Source organism: Ambystoma mexicanum, chromosome 13, assembly GCF_040938575.1.
Source record: "Ambystoma mexicanum isolate Mex_15411 chromosome 13, UKY_AmexF1_1, whole genome shotgun sequence".
NCBI classification, from domain to species: Eukaryota; Metazoa; Chordata; class Amphibia; order Caudata; family Ambystomatidae; genus Ambystoma; species Ambystoma mexicanum.
The window spans coordinates 687030373-687047306 of NC_090938.1; positions in this window are offsets into that span (position 1 = coordinate 687030373).

Sequence of the window (16934 nt, forward strand, 5' to 3'; positions counted from 1 at the left end):
CACTTGATCATTGTCTCTGCTAGTCACATATTTATCTAAAAGTTCAGTGCGAGCGGTAGCGGGTGCAGGCATCGTAGTCTTTAATCGAAAAACACCAATTGTTCGTTTGCTGGCGACTCCAGTCACACGTCTTCTTAATGTCTTTCCCACAACCCTTAGCCAACAGAATCCTTTCGTACAGTCGTGCCAAAAGGCAAGCCCTCAAATGATTTCCTCAATCGTACAGTCAAACCGTGCCGTACGTCTATCATCTTGGACGTAAATTATATTTCACAATTTCCTGTGTTGAAGGATCAGAAAAAAGTATGTCATCACTTCCCACTGGAGGTTGCGAGTGAACGGAAATGGGATCAGAAAATGGATGATCCGGAAGTACCACTGTTGGAGAGTGCGGAGACAAGATGGCCGTTTTGTCTGGCCTTACGAACTCTGGAACCGTCTCCGATACTCTCTTATCGATTGTTGCTGTTTCGGGCACGTTGGTTACAGCATTGGAAAGGGATTCTGTGTCTTCTGTATCGTATGGCACGGGCTGCGGGATCCGTTTGGTGTGTGTTGCAGGGATCCAGTTCTTTCACCCTGCTACCCGCACAGCAGTCTGGGTGACTAGCAGAACCTGGTAGGGACCCCTCCACCGAGGTGCAAGGCAAGCCGACCTTTCAAAAACTTTCGTGAGGATCCAGTCGCCTGGTCATAGACGGTGGTCGGGACCCTCGTATCGTACAGTTAATGCTTCTCGCACCTGGTGATAAATTGAAAATAGATTTTTAGTAAACAGGTTACAGTAATCTGAAAGAAGCACATTCTCTATATCCCGCAATGAGTGACTATTTGGCATACCCCAAATATTAGCAGGCCTCCCCATTACCACCTCAAAGGGAGAGAGCCCAGCCTTAGTTTGGGGGGTTGTTCTCATCGACAGTAACACGATTGGTAAGGCGTCCAGCCATTTTAACTTGGTGCCGGCACACGTCTTAGCGAGCTTGTTTTTTATAATGCCGTTGTATCTTTCCACTAATCCGGCACTTTGGGCATGTCTGGCCGAATGGAACCGTTTATCAATCTGCAATCCTTCGCATATTTGTAGGATTACGGCAGCGATAAAGTGTGGCCCATTATCCAACCAGATGACTCTCGGCAGCCCGAACCTAGGAAAGAACTCCTTCAACAGAGTTTTTGCCGTGGTTATGGCCGTTGCATCGCTAACAGGGAAGGCCTCAACCCACTTGCTAAATGCACAAATGACAACTAGTACATATTTAAGATTGTTACATCGTTCCATCTCTATAAAATGAAACAGAAGGTGGAGCGAAACTCCCTCTTGGAGTAGTGGTACCTTTCCTTACATTGTGCTGCAAGCAGACCATGCACCCTTGGACAAAGCGCTCCGCAATTTTGAAAATGTTATCATTGGCCCATACACTATGCAACATTTTAGTCAATTTACGCGCACAGACATGGGTCGGACCATGAGCCATAATGACCATCATTGTAATGTAGTCGTCTGGGAGTAACCATTTTCCTTCAACATTGTCCACCCAACACCCATCATCATCCAATCTCCTTGCACCCTCGGCCCATTTCTTGGTCTCCTCTGCAGTAGCATCTGCTTGAATATCTTTTACAGAATCGATACTTTCAGCAAAAGTGCAAACATTCACAGTTTCCCTTACCGCATACATTTCTGAACTAAAATCAGTGGCAGTTTGTTTAGCTATCTGATCAGCGAAAGCATTCCCTTTTCCTATATCATCTATAACCTTTTGATGCGCTGTACATTTTACAATGGCTAACTGAACAGGGAGTGCGAGCGCTGAAAGTAATTGCACTATTAAAGTGCCGTGCTGTATTTTTGTGCCATGTGAGGTCAAGAAACCTTGTTCTTTCCAAAGCCTACCGAAGTTGTGAACTACCCCAAAGGCATACTGACTGTCGGTATATATATTCACTGTAAGCCCTTCAGAGAGTTCACAGGCTCAAGTTAATGCTATAATTTCTGCGGCCTGCGCGGAATTATGCATTATTCTTTTGGTTTCCACAATCGTGCTTAAGGTGGTGACGGCATAAGCAGCCGTGGATGTACCATTCGGAAGTTTGAAACAGGAGCCATCACAAAATAGCTCTCCTTGGGGACTATTCAAAGGCGTGTCTTTCAAATCGATTCTACCTTTAGTCTCTTGTTCTGTGGTATAAAGGCAATCGTGTGACATCTCGTCACATTCAACCGTATCTTGCGGGACAGGTAAAAGTTCAGCCGGATTTAGTACACAACACCTCTGAATTTGAATGTGGGGAGCAAACAAGATCAATTCGTATCTTGTCAATCGTGCGGAAGTGAGGTGTTGCGTTTGAGTTCTATTTAATAAAATATCTACAGAGTGAGGTACCATTAGGGTTAACGCATGACCCAGGACCATTCCGTCACTCTGTTTTACAGACACAGCAGCAGCAGCGACAGCTCTCAAACATCTCGGCAAAGCGCATGCAACAGGATCAAGGACGGATGAGAAATAGCCGCACGGCCTATTCTTTCCTCCATGTTCCTGCGTTAACACAGCCAAAGCACATCCTTCACGTTCATGCACATACAACACAAAGGCCTTATCATAATTTGAAGTTCCTAAAACCGGCGCCGAACACAGCGCGGTTTTGAGCAAATCAAATGCTGTCTGGTGTTCCAAAGTCCATGGCAATGGTGAAGAAATGCCCTTCTTTGTCAATGCCAGCATTGGTTTAATCATTAACGAAAAGTTAGGGATCCACAATCTACAGTAAGAAGCCATACCTATCAGGGCTCTAACTTCTTTCTGGGTATTTGGGACAGACATGCCATAAATAGTTTTTATTTGTTCAGGTGTCAACCTTCTTCCCTCCTTTGACAGGAGATAGCCTAAATAGGCGACATCCTGACAACAATATTGGAATTTTTTGAGTGAAGCTTTGTGGCCATGTTTTGCTAGATGACAAAGCAACAACATGGTGCCTTCCTTACAGGCACTCTCAGAATCAGCAGCCAAGAGGAGATCATCTACATACTGTAGTAACGTGCAAGTAGTAGGCAACTCGAGAGTATCGAGTTGCTCTTTCAATGCTCTACTATAAATACTTGGACTCTCAGTGTACCCTTGTGGTGCACAACTGAATGTGAACGAGCGTCCACCTAGGGTAAACGCGAACAAATACCTGCTATCCTTATGTATAGGAATACTGAAAAACGCGTTTTTAAGGTCAACAACGCTAAAGTGAGTGGCAGAAGCCGGAATCATAGTTAGTATTGTGGTAACATCAGGTACAATGGGAAATTGAGGAGCCACAATTTTGTTAATAGCACGCAAATCAATTGTAAATCGAAAAGGAATCGCATTATGACCTTTTTTATATACTGGCAAAATCGGGCTGTTACACACACTACCTGCAATTTCCTCAATTACTCCACGATGTACAAAATCAAAAACTATACATTTCAAAGCCTGTTCGCCTTCAATTGAGATCTTATATTGTGGGATGCGAGGCGACTTTACTCCATGTTTCAGAATAATTTTAACAGGTTCAATTTGAAAAATGCCCACATCATTATCATCAATTGCCCATAAGCATTCCGGAATGCTACTGAATTCTGGCGGCAAAGGTCGAGTCAAAAACTGAGAGGTGAGTGATTGCTTAGGTGAAATTGTTAACGAAACTCCATCCGGGGAGCAATATATTACCGCATTCAATTCTTTCAGTAAATTCAACCCCAGCAAATTCGCCCCACAGTTTGTAGTAAGTAGAAATGAACACTGCTCCGTGAAGGGACCCAGAGTTATCAGTACCGGCAAAGAGACTGGACAAACTACAGATGTGCCTGAAAACCCTACGGAAACGTTGGACTGCCCTGACAGGGGAATGTTTGGAACCCGTGAATGGTCAATGGAACACTTTTGTGCTCCCGTATCTACTAAAAATAGATGCTTCCTATTTCCCACCGCCATCTCAACGTAGGGACCTTTCTGATGAACGGGAATAGGCCTTGATTCCAAATCCTGCTTTGGGCAATCCTAACGAAACAAAATGTCGTCAAAAGGAAGCTCTTCAGAGAGGTACGCGGCAGAAGGATGATCAAAAATGTTTCTATTATCCACACTCGAAATTTGTTTATCCTGCGAGGAAGGTTGCTGTGATTCTGGTGCAGACTGACCTCTGCCAGGGCCCCCTGCACCTGGGCAACCTCTTGATCGTCTACCCATATTCCCAAATGACCTTTGCTGCAAGGTCGGACATTGTGCGCGCCAGTGACCTTCCTGTCGACAATAGGCACACTGGTTAATGGTTACCGGTGCCAGGGGCGTACTTCCCTGTGGAATGTATTGACCTCTAAATTGATTACCCCCTCTAGGGTTACTAACAATCTGTTGCAATAGTACTTTTGTTTTCAGGTCACCCTTTTTTTTCTCAAGTTTTTCCTTTTCATTATTTACACAATTTTCATAGTACTGAGCCATGTGTAGTACTTCTGATTGAAACTTCGCCTGCCAAGCGCTTTCGGAGGACATCATCTGTAACTGGATGTCAGACAGCAATCCACGTACAAATTTCTCGACAAACAGCCTTTTTCCTGACTCCGTGCCTAAGTCTTGTCCACTGAAATCTGAAAATACCTGTTGAAACCGATTGAAGAACTCGGTAGCACCCTCAGACTTTCCTTGGACACAGGCCGTAAGCTTGTCCCAAATGATTCTTTTTTCAGGAACTATAGTTTTTAATTTTACAATAATCCTATCAGGCAAAGTTAATATCACTTGAGGCGGTCGTTCGCCAGCTGGTCTTTCTCTGTCGAGCCTAACCATGTTATCCCATGTATCTCCTAACTCAGGTACATCATCTACAGTCCTAATCTATTTCCACAAATCAACTGGCAGGAGTATGGGAAATAATAAATCAATATCACTTAAGGTAAATTCCGATGGTTGCAAGACCGACTCTATTTCTTTATAGAACCCCGTCGGATTCTTTCTTATATCAGGAATAGATTGCTTTATGGTGTTCACTTCCTGTCTCGAGAACGGGATGTGAACAAACTGCGATACATAATGTGCAGGAATGTCCACAGCGACTTTACCTCGTGCAGCATCAGCCGCAATCTCAACTTTTGGGACAAATGTCAGAGGGACCTCTCTCATAGGCAACTGAGAAGTAGGTAGCTCTGAACGCTTACTAAGCAACAGAGCCAAATCAAGTGCTAAGGCAGTCGAAGAGGTATCCATCGAAAAGGCTCTTTTATAAACAATCAACAATTCTGCGGGACAACAAATCTTTCTTTTTACACACTCATTCTGCAGGTATTCTACCATAACCTGAATCACTTCCTTTGCATTTCTAGCATATACTGACCATACGTGTCATATACTTCATCTGGAGTTATCAACATATCCGAAATCCATCTTATCGCATCCTTTGTACAAATTCGTGCTTCCTCACCTATCAATTCACGGAGGGGAGAAAACCTTTTCTGTAAGAACATAGTACCTAAACTATCACCATCTACGTCTTCATTCTGTAAATCTTCCAACTCCTTCTTATACACAAAAATCCTCTTGACATGCTCATGTACTTTCTCCGCAGTATCTCTAGACAACGCTAAGGCATTCAAATCCCGTAACCCTTGTGGGAGATCTACATCGTTTAATCTATTCCACATTATGCTCAATTGAATTCCTAACCCTTCAATAAAAACATTCTTTTCCGGAATACTTTTCAGATTTTCGAGTGTGGAAAAAACATCAGCTTGTTCACCCTTCTCCATACAATGTTTAGCCCAAGCAATAAATGTGTTCTTTTTATCTGGGGACACAGTATTACAAGTCACAACCCTCGACCCTGTTGCCTGGTCTACTACAAGCGATGCAGAATCACTTGGAAGAGGAAGAGTAGGCACATTCTGAATGTCAATAGGTGGAAGCAAGCGGGCAGGCAAAGGAGCAACAGCTAGAAGAACAGCAGGAAGAACAATAGGAAGGGCCGGGGGGGCTATAGGAGGAGGAATAACAACGGGAAGGGACAAAACACCAGGAGGCGGGACATACGGGGGTAGAGCAGAGGCATCGGGCCTTCGTTCATGCAAAAGTTTATTAATCAATTCATCGGACGTATGAAAATCTTTTGAAGGGTACATTTTCTGAATGCCTAATTGAAACGCTCTCTCTGTGTTCCTAAAATCGTTTATTTTGATCATATAACAGTGCCTTTTCGGCATTCGTCATATGTCGACGCATATGTTTCTCTCTACTTTTTTGTTGGTGCAAAGCTTCTGTTTTCCAACTGTGTAATGTGTCAAATGCTGCAGGTCTAGCCTTTTTCTTTACCAATACAGACTCTAGATATTCTATACAAGGGATTTCAAAGCTACCGTTGGTTGGCCACCGAAGATTAGAGTTATGTCTGGTCTATCTGTGCCAAATGTCGTTAAATGCTATACTACCAAAGCCTTTCTTACAGTACATAGTACATGCCGGCGACCCCTCCTGTGGCTATCTTCCAAAGATTGTCTGTCACTGCGGAATAATGCCCTGAAGCAGGCAGACAATTTCCCAGGCATGTCAGAATTCTGGTGTTACCTGGTGAAATAATTGTGCTAGCGAGTACAATGCGCCAAATTCAAATTGTCAGGGTTAAATTAAGAATCGAGTCACGATTCACCTGACCAAAGGCCTGGGAGGCCCGATCGGGTTAGTAAGAACAGTTCTAAGGACCCACGTGTCTGGTGATTTCGGCAAATGTACCCACCTCAATACATGGACCCTCGTCAAGACGTTGTCCTCGGCTACAGCTCACCGTTCAGGGATCGGATCATGCTGTTCTGTCGAGGAATTTGCTTCTCGTCCAGAGGGGCCGTTTTGTTGGCACCGTCCGATCCCGGTCCGATAGCCGAGCCAACCTTCAACGAGACAAAGTCAATCTTGAGGGTCCCTATTTGGGCGCCATCTGTGGAATCAGAAAATACAATATTAAGGCTTTTACACCATGCAAAGAGAAATGCACCAACACGGGCTTGTAAATATTCCCAGAATCTTTATTGCAATACTGAGCAGTTTACAAAACAACACACACAAATAGCTATTTGGCCGTCAGTACTTCACAGAGACCACCAGAAGGTTCAATGTGAGCAGTGAACAGGAATTGCTAGCGGGACATCAGCATATTTATACAGTTTCTTATTAACAATGTCCAGCCTCCTACAAGTTAATCATGTACTGGGCTAGGGTCGCACCAGATTCATTCCTAATTTACATATCTAGTACATGCAGTTTACTTCTTAATGCATTTTACTAACAAGCACTATTATTCTCTAGGTTTAACTTTACACTCTTTACACATTTGTTTCGATGCAGGTTAAACATGTGTTTCGCATGTCATGTTTAGATAGCATTATTGTTCTTGTATACTTGTAGGTTAACATCGTCGATTCAAGTAATCCCCTGATCCCGAGGACAACAAAGGACAAGGTCTACATGACCCTAACATGTAGCCTGCAGGCAGGTTGGACATTAACTCGCCCACAGAGGTCGAAGAGGTTAAGTAAGAACAAGAGAACACAGGTCAGCCATTTTAGGCCACAGGGTGACTTTGGACAAATAACTAAAATGGCGACTTTGACCTAAAATGGAGACTCGATTAACTTAAGGTTACGACCTTGCGATGCGGATTTCCTCGCAGAGCGACTGGGCATAGGCCAACATATACAATGAGTATAAAGCAATATTATATCAGTTTTAACAGGTGGACTGTGTTTCCAACTTGCAACATAGCCTTCCCGACCTTTGCACCTAGTTAATGGTTAGACTTTTCATCGGGCCGAATGTTTAAACTGGGTAACGAGACCCTGTTCCGAACATGACTTGTGGTTTTAGGATTGTCTGCACCAACAAGCCTCATCCACGAACATACATCGAAGACAATGTAATGCAAATGTCGAGCGTGGACATTGGCTGCAACACATTGTGAAGGGATATGTTCTAAAGCTTACTGCTAAATCCTGGAATACACTTTGCCATTGTAACTTGTTTGTAATGTAAACCAAATGTAATCCGTGTGCATATTATTGTATGAGCCATAAGTGAACTCGACATGAACTCTAGACCACAGATTATTAACTTGCAGAGGGGCTGGACATTATTACTGAACTGTATAAATAAGCGAATGTCCGGATGCCCAGTACCTCTCACTGCTCACATTGAAGGGCTGGTACTGATTGTGATGTACTTAGGGCCAGATAGCTATCTGAATTTGTTTCTTTGTAACTGCGCAGTAGAATAAAGATCTGTGAATCTTTATAAGCCTGTGTTTAGTGTATTTCCTTTTGTGGTACTCAACCTCGATATTTCCTTTTGCTTTTACATTTGGACAAACTAACGTTAAACAGAAATGCGAAAGAGGGAAACCACACTAGTTGGGGACAAGATATGTCAGATGAAGAAAGAGAAACCTTCCGTGGGGAGGAGGAAGCTGGTGCATGTGTGTCAGGATTGGGAACCAGACAACACGTCGGAAACAACCTAAGGCATTCCTGTCAGTTACCAGCAATACATGGCAAGTTTTACAACGGTTCTGGACATTCCTACCTATCTTTTCGCAACAATCCTAATCTTCTTGCTCCAAGACTCTCTTGCTCACGGAAGTACTACACCTGTCGGTTTCCGTGGCAACTCTGGTGTCCATGGCATTTGCGGGAGACATTCCGCTCGAGGGGCGGACGTAAGGTGATCACGTGAGTTACGGCATTTAAACTCTGATTTCCTGCTGTTCGCCGCTTCTGATTTTGCAGAGAAACAAGGATTGAAACTTTTCGTACCTTGAAGTTTCCTTGTTACCAGACCTTGTTTCATGTCTCTTGGATTTGCCTTTTCCTGCCCCTCTTGTACTTCAACCAATCTTGAACTCGTAACAAACCTCGACATTCTTACGGACTATGCACCTTGTTACTGATTTTGTTTCCACTGCTGCCCACTCAACACTGACTTGGACCATTCCTCGACCATTGTTCCCGCTACACCGTTGGACATTGGATTGATCTTGCACAACCTCGACCCAGAAAGGATAAGGACTGAATTTGGATATTTGATCCCTGTCACGATTGTCAACTGGCACTCTAGTGTACCTCCACCAAACCCTGCACCCAGACTAGAGATTTCCACAACTGGCGCAAGTCATTAGGCGTCCACGTGCCGTCGTGACAGGTGGAACAGAAGAAACTGGAGACTCTACTCTCACCATTTTAGGCATCCTCATGCCGTCATGGTTAGAACAGTTTTGATGGAGTACACGGTTTGCTTTCACTGGATCTTCGTGCCAACTACTCATCGTCATTGTCCTAGCCCAGACGGTAAGTCAAATCTCATTGTATCTAACCATGCCTCTCTATTCCGTAAACCTTCTTGTACTTATACTTCCCTTACCTGTGTTCTTAGACAGTATCCAGGTACCTTCCATTGTACTAACAACTCAGAAGATAGACGGTTTACTTTCTTCAACTTGGATTACCGTTTACCTCATTAAGGTTAGACATACGAATATTGTCTGTATTCCAGTCACTAAATGTTCACATCCTCATCTTTGCTGATTACAGTGTTCTATTTTTGTCCTCGGTTTTCAGGCGGTGTCCATCTTCCGATTAATAGACATCTTTCGGTGTCCATCTTCCGATTAATAGACACCTTTACATGTTTAGTCCATGTAGAGGGGTACATTGGTACGAAGAAATCTACGGCTACACTTCGAGTTCAACTACCTGGATTCTGACATAATCAGAAGCATTGCATGGACACAAACGAAACCCTGGCCACCTTCATGCAAATGGTGGCGGAACTACGTGCTGACATGTCTACTGCACATGCTTCCACGCAACAACAAATAGATGACCTACAGGCCTGTGTTCAGTCTTTTAGCAATCTAGTTCCTACCCCAGCGGTAGCCTCCGGCTCAGGGGATCTCGTACCCCAACAAGGTGCGACTCCCATTTATGTTCCTACCCAGTTTCCTCTGGCCCCTCCGGAGAGGTTTCTTGGCGATCCAAAGCACTATCGCACCTTTCTGAATCCGTACAGATTGCATTTTTTTTGTCCCCCTAACGCTTTCCCAGATTCCACAACCAAAGCAGCTTTTGTCTTGTCCCATTTAGGTGGGACGGCTGCAGCATGGGCAAATCCATTACTGGAGGCTGGCAGCCCTTTGTCATTCGATTGTGATGCCCTGTTGAGTGCCATGAGTCATGTCTTCGATACCAAGTATAAGACACAGGCCACAGAATTGGAACTATTAAGTCTACAACACGGTGACTCCTCACATCTGAATTATGTGGCGAAATTCAATCAGTTGGTCGCTGAAACCAGGTGGCCTGAGGAGAAAAAGGCTTCCCTGTTTTATAAAGGCCTGCCTGAATCATTGAAGGACACGTTAGCCACGGTACCTGTGGTTCCTCATGCCTTTCAAGAATTATTGGATATTGATTTACAAATCGATGCCTGTAGGGCAGAGAGGAAAGGGGAAAAAAAGGAGTCCTGTGATTATCCCTGTAACCCCATCTAACCCCTTCAATAGTAATGGTGAACCCATGCAAATAGGTGCCATCAGAGCCCCCTTGATGTTCAAAGAATGGGATAGATTGAAGTCTTCCAATCTATGTTTTTACTGTGGTTCTTCAGAACATCTATTGAAGGCATGCCCAAAGAAACCCAAGAGGCAACTATCGAGTACCACATTCATGGACTCCGTCTTGACAACACCCATCATACTCAAAGCCACATTTCAGCTTCCAGATGGTCTTTCATGGATCGGGGAAGCTGTTTTAGACTCGGGTGCTACTGGAAATTATGTGGACAACGCCTATGTTCTCGAGAATTATGTCCCTGTTCTTCAAAAGGAATGTCCTGAGGTGGTCAAAGTGGTGGATGGAACCTCGTTACTCTGGTATGGTGATGGAAAAAACAGTGTACTTAATCATGACAACAGATGACTGGCATACAGTCTTTTTTGACGAAATAATAGCTCCTCAGTTTAAGCTAATTCTGGGTTTGCCTTGGTTAAAATCACACAATCCTGTAGTCGATTGGAACACAGGAGATGTGTTTTTTAACTCAGAATACTGTGAAACCAATTGCCTGAGTGCCTCATCAACCTTGTATAGCAATACCTGTCGTCCTTTGCTTGGTATAGCCCCATTGATTGGGGCTGTCACTAGTGTCTTGTTGCCTAAAGAATACGATGCATTTTAGGATGTTTTTGATGTTAAGGGGGCCGAAACATTGCCACCACATAGGTCCTGCGATTGTCCCATTGACTTGGTTCCAGGGGCGAAGGTCCCTTCCGGTCGTGTGTATTCACTAACTGCTAAGGAAGTCATGATTCTAAAAGAATACATTGTCAAAGCCCTTAGTATGGGTTTTATTCGCCCGTCTCATTCCTCTGTGGCATCACCCATGTTCTTTTTTCCAAAGAAGGAAGGGTACCTATGTCCTTGTATTGATTATTGGGCACTAAACACGGTTACCATACGCAATCAGTACCCCATTCCATTAATATCTGTTCTGTTGGACCAGTTGGGTTCTTCCAAGATCTTTCTGAAGCTAGACGTAAGAGGGGCTTACAATCTAGTGAGAATGCGGCAGGGGGACGAATGGAAAACAGCCTTCAAAACGAGATATGGGTTGTATGAATATTGTGTAATGCCTTTCGGTCTGTGCAACGCTCCTGCCACGTTCCAGCATTTTATTAATGATGTATTCAGGGACATGCTCGACAGCTATCTTGTTGTCTATCTGGATAACATCCTCATCTATTCTCCTAAATTTGAGTCACACGTCGTGCATGTGTCTTCAGTCTTGCAACATCTCAGGGAGAGCAGTCTTTATGTCAAACTGGAAAAATGCATATTCCATGTTAACAAAGTAGAGTTCCTGGGTTACGATATTACCAATAAAGGGATACATATCAGTTCCACCAAAGTGAGTGCAGTCTTGGATTGGCCAACCCCAACTAATCTGAAGTTGCTACAGTCCTTCCTCAGCTTTGCAAATTTTTATAGATGCTTCATTTGGTCCTTTTCGAGTATCGTTGCACCCCTTACCTCATTTAAGAGTTCCAAGAAGGTGTTTGTCTGGAGTCAATCAGCCCAGGAAGCATTTCATTCCCTCAAGGCTGCCTTTATGACTGCCCTGGTGCTCTTGCATCTGAATCCTGCTATACCATATGTGGTAGCGGCAGATGCATCCGATGTAGCCATTAGAGCTATCCTATCTCAGAAATGCATGGATTCCAACGAGCTTCATCCAGTAGCTTTTCACTCCAGGAAACTAACAGCTTGCAAAGCTAATTATACTATCACAGAGAGAGAGCTCCTCACAGTATGTGATGCCTTTCTAGTCTGGAGACACCACCTGTTGGGTACTGCCATTCCTGTGCAAGTCTATACCGATCACCGTAACCTTTTGACATTGCAATCAGTGAGCTTGCCACGCTTGTTGGCACAAGTTTTTCTCGATGTACAACTTCATTATCAGCTATCGACCCTGGGTTAAGCATTCCAAGGCGGATGCCTTATCATGCATTCATGGCCAAGTTGCACAGGTCAATAGAGACAATGTGCTTCTATTACCCCATTAGGTGGTGTGTGGTTGCACTATGCAACCTTCATTGCATTCTGCTATGCTGAAATGGGTACGGGACCATCAGCAACAAAACAAGGTCAATGCCTTGGATATGGTGCAGGGTCTGTCGTATCACATGGGCTTAGTATATTTACTAGATGCTTTTACTCGCAAGACCGCCATACAATGGTGCCATGATTAAAAATTCATGGCACATCCCGGGGGTAGAAAGACCCTTGATCTTTTAAAGCGCTGGTCTTGGTGGTCCATGTGCAAGGACGTTACAGAATATCTCTTGGGCTTTTCTATGCAAAGCAAAAGCAGTTCTGCCAAACCCATGGGTCTATTGTGTCCATTGCCAATCCCAGATTAATTTCGGCTATGTTGCCAATGGGCTTTATTGTCGAGCTACCCAAGACTAATGGCTACGATACTATATGGGTGGTTATCGATTTGTTTTCCAAGATGGCCTTATTTGTTCACTGAAAAGGTCTGCCCACTGCTCCTGTCTGCCCACTTGCTCCTGTCTTGGCTGACTTGTTTTTGAGACATGTGTTTCGCTTCTTTGGTCTCCCGCACATTATTGTTTCTGACAGAGGCTCTCAATTTACATCCCATTTCTGGGGGGCTCTCACGGTCTCCCTGCAAATCAAGGAAAGATATTCTAGCTCTTACCATCCCCAGATGGACAGGCAGACTGAGCGTCTGAATGCTACGTTGGAACAGTTTTTGCGGTGCTTAATTCGATAACATCAAGATACATGGTTGTCAGTGTTAATTATGACGGAATTCGCCTATAACAATTCCATATATACATCCACTGGTTCCGCGCACTCGCTATTTATGGTAGGCATCCTTGTTCCCTTGGTTTTGCAATCTAGTCCCATCGCAAATGCTTGCGTTTGCGACTTCTCCGAGATCCGTGATGCAATTGCCTTCCAGTTGCGGAAGGCCAAAGCCCGAGATAAATTCTTTGCTGATGTTCACAGAACACCTGCCCCATGGTATCAAGTAGGGTGCAAGGTATGGTTATCGACTCCTAATCTGCACATTACGGGCCGTCGAGCCCTCTTGCCTCGTTTTGTGGGTCCTTTCCTTGTCACTGCTGTAATTAATCCTGTGGCTGTATGCCTCGATCTTCCTGTGTCTTGGAGAATCCATCCTGTTTTCCATGTTTTTCTTGTCAAGCCATGCCATCCCTCGACTAGGTTGCCTTCCCATCCTCATCCTGTCATTGTCCATGGTTCAGAGGAATACGAGGTTCAGGTCATCCTAGACACTAAAGTCCGTAGGGGTGTTCGTTTATACCTAGTTGACTGGAAAGGTTATGGTCCGGAGGACAGGACGTGGAAACCTTTTACGAATATCCATGCCCTGGCTGTTCTGTCCAGTTTTTGGTCTGCGAGAGGTGGGAGGCCGTCTTTGGGTGAGGGTTCTGTCAGGATTGGGAACCAGACAACACGTAGGAAACAACCTCTAAGGCATTCCTGTCAGTTACCAGCAATACATGGCAAGTTTCATAGCGGTTCTGGCCATTCCTACCTGCCTTGTCGTAACATTCCTAATCCTCTTGCTCCAAGACTCTCTCGCTCAAGGAAGCACTACACCTGGCAGTTGCCCTGGTGACTCAGGTGTCCAGGGGACACGCGGGAGATGTTCCACTTGAGGGGCGGACGTAAGGTGATCACGTCACTTATGGCATTTAAACTCTGACTTCCCGCTGTTCGCTTCTGATTTTGCAGAGAATTGTGGCTTGCAACATTTCGTACCTTGAAGTTACCTTGTTACCAGACCTTGTTTCACATCTCTTGGATTTGCCTTTGCCTGCCCCTCTTGTACTTCGACCAATCTTGAACTCCTTATGAACCTCGGCATTCTTACAGACTATGCACCTTGTTTCCACTGCTGCCTGCTCAACGCTGACCCGGTGTCATGCCCCCCGGATTCCTATGGCATTCTTATGCCCATGGGAGAAGCCCGTGGCGCTTGTCCTGGCGATTACATCAACGCCGGCATCATCGCCGGTAAATACTACATCTCCCAATAGGACTTGCGCTTGGCAGGAATCCTTGGAACGCTTTTTCCTTTGCATGCGTTCCACGCCTCCTTCTTCTTTACTTCCTATATCTAGCCACGCCCCCAGAAAGCAGGTGCTCCTAAACCGTTGTGTTACGCGAGCAGCGCTTCTCGGAAGAAGTTTTCCTATTTGTTGTGTACCTGGTTGCTGACTTCTGATCTATCCTCCCCTGCTCGACCACGGAACTCGTACCGGACTGTCTTGGGATTCCGCTTCTCATGTCTGGCCCCCGGCTCCTTCTCTGATCCCTAACTCCATATCCCTTACCCGCTCCTGGTTACCCGCTCTTCAAACGAAGAAGAAAATACCCTGCATTCAGGTGTTTGAGAAAGTAAACACCACGTCTTTTTCTTCCTGAATCCTGTTTTTCTGCACTTGGAAGAACAGTGTGGCTGCTTACACCTGGTGACATTCTAGCTTGGTCTTGTTTTTGGATTTTGGGACGCTCTGCTGCTTGCACCACTTTCCTTTGGATTTTGGGACGCTCTGCTGTTTGCATCACTTTCCTTTGGATTTTGGGACGCTCTGCTGTTTGCATCACTTTCCTTTGGATTTTGGGACGCTCTGCTGTTTGCATCACTTTCTTTTGGATTTTGGGGCACACTGCTGCTTGCATCACTTTCCTTTGGACTTTGGGACATCAGCGACACTAACCTTGGCACTCTCTGTAAGTCGCCGTCTGACCCTCGCCCACATCCGGTCTTGTGTGTTATCACAAGTAGGTATTCCACAGGAAAAAAGGAATACACAGGTAAGCTTGTGGGTCTCGGAGGGTGTAGAGGGGTTGGTTTTTGCCATCAACGAACGGTATGTAATATTTGCCTTGTTTGTTTCTTCCCTCTAGCTCCGCTGTGCGTTCCGCCTTTTTGCCTGAGCCCTTGGCCTGACAGGTTTTATTACCCTGCAAGCTGTGCTCTCAGGAAGGAATGCTGAATTACTTCAGTGGCATCTCGTCCAAGTGGTCTTCCAGACTTACGGTGGAACATACGGAGTACGACACACGGACCGTCCCTCGACCATTCTTCCCACTACACCTTTCGACATTGGATTGATTTTGCATAACCCCGACCCGGAAAGGATAAGGACTGAATTTGGATATCTGATCCCTGCCATGATTGTTAACTGGCACTCTAACGTACCTCCACCAAACCCTGCACCCAGACTAGAGAATTTCACAACTGGTGCAAGTCATTAGGTGTCCTCATGCCGTCATGACAAGTGGAACAGAAGAAACTGGAGACTCTTCTCTCACCGGTTTAGGCGTCCTCGTGCCGTCGTGGTTAGAACAGTTTTGGTGTAGTACACTGTTTGCTTTTTCTAGATCTTCATGCCAACTACCCATCATCATTGTCCTAGTCCAGATGGTAAGTCAAATCTCATTGTATGTAACCTTGCCTCTCTACTCCGTAAACCTTCTTGTACTTATACTTACCTCATCTGTGTTCTTAGACAATATCCAGGTACTTTCCATTGTACAACTCGGAAGATAGACGGTTTACTTTCTTCAACTTGGATTACCATTTACCTCATTAAGGTTAGACATCCGAATATTGTCCGTATTCCAGTCACTGAATGTGCTCATCCTCATCTTTGCTGATTATAGTGTTCTATTTTTGTTGCAGTTCCTGGGTTTTCGGGTGGTGTCCATCTTCCGATTAATAGACACCACTACATGTGTATTCCATGTAGAGGGGTACATTGGTAGAAAGAAAGTTCAACTACCCGGATTCTGACAGAGTGGCCCTGAGGGGTGTTCTCCAATAGACAGGGAAGTTAGATGGTCAGATCTGGACCTACCTAAACCAAGGACGCCAGAGCCCCTGGCACAGCCAGATTGACCTAAAGGGCGATCCCATAGTGTAAAGGGGGACTTGCCACCTTATTGAGCAGGCTAAGGTCATTGTCCCTGCTATGGAGAGGGAGACAAGTGCGATTTTGGGATCTCACAGTTCCCGTTGTTGGAAAAAAGAGGAGCCAGACCACAGTATATACCATGGCCCCAAATGGATAAGGATAATCTAAGGTGTAAACTCCTGAGTCTGACGTCCGGTGCCGGAAAATGGATCTATAAATTAGAGTAAATGACAGAAGGCAATACGCTAGCTATAGGGGACATTAAGGGTCTTCTAGCAGCTAAACCTGGGGAGAGAGCTGATGACATTTGGTTGAAAGCAAAATAAGCAGGTGTCACTGCCCAGAACACAGCTCATGATGGAGCGCTGTTTAATAATTGTAGAGCG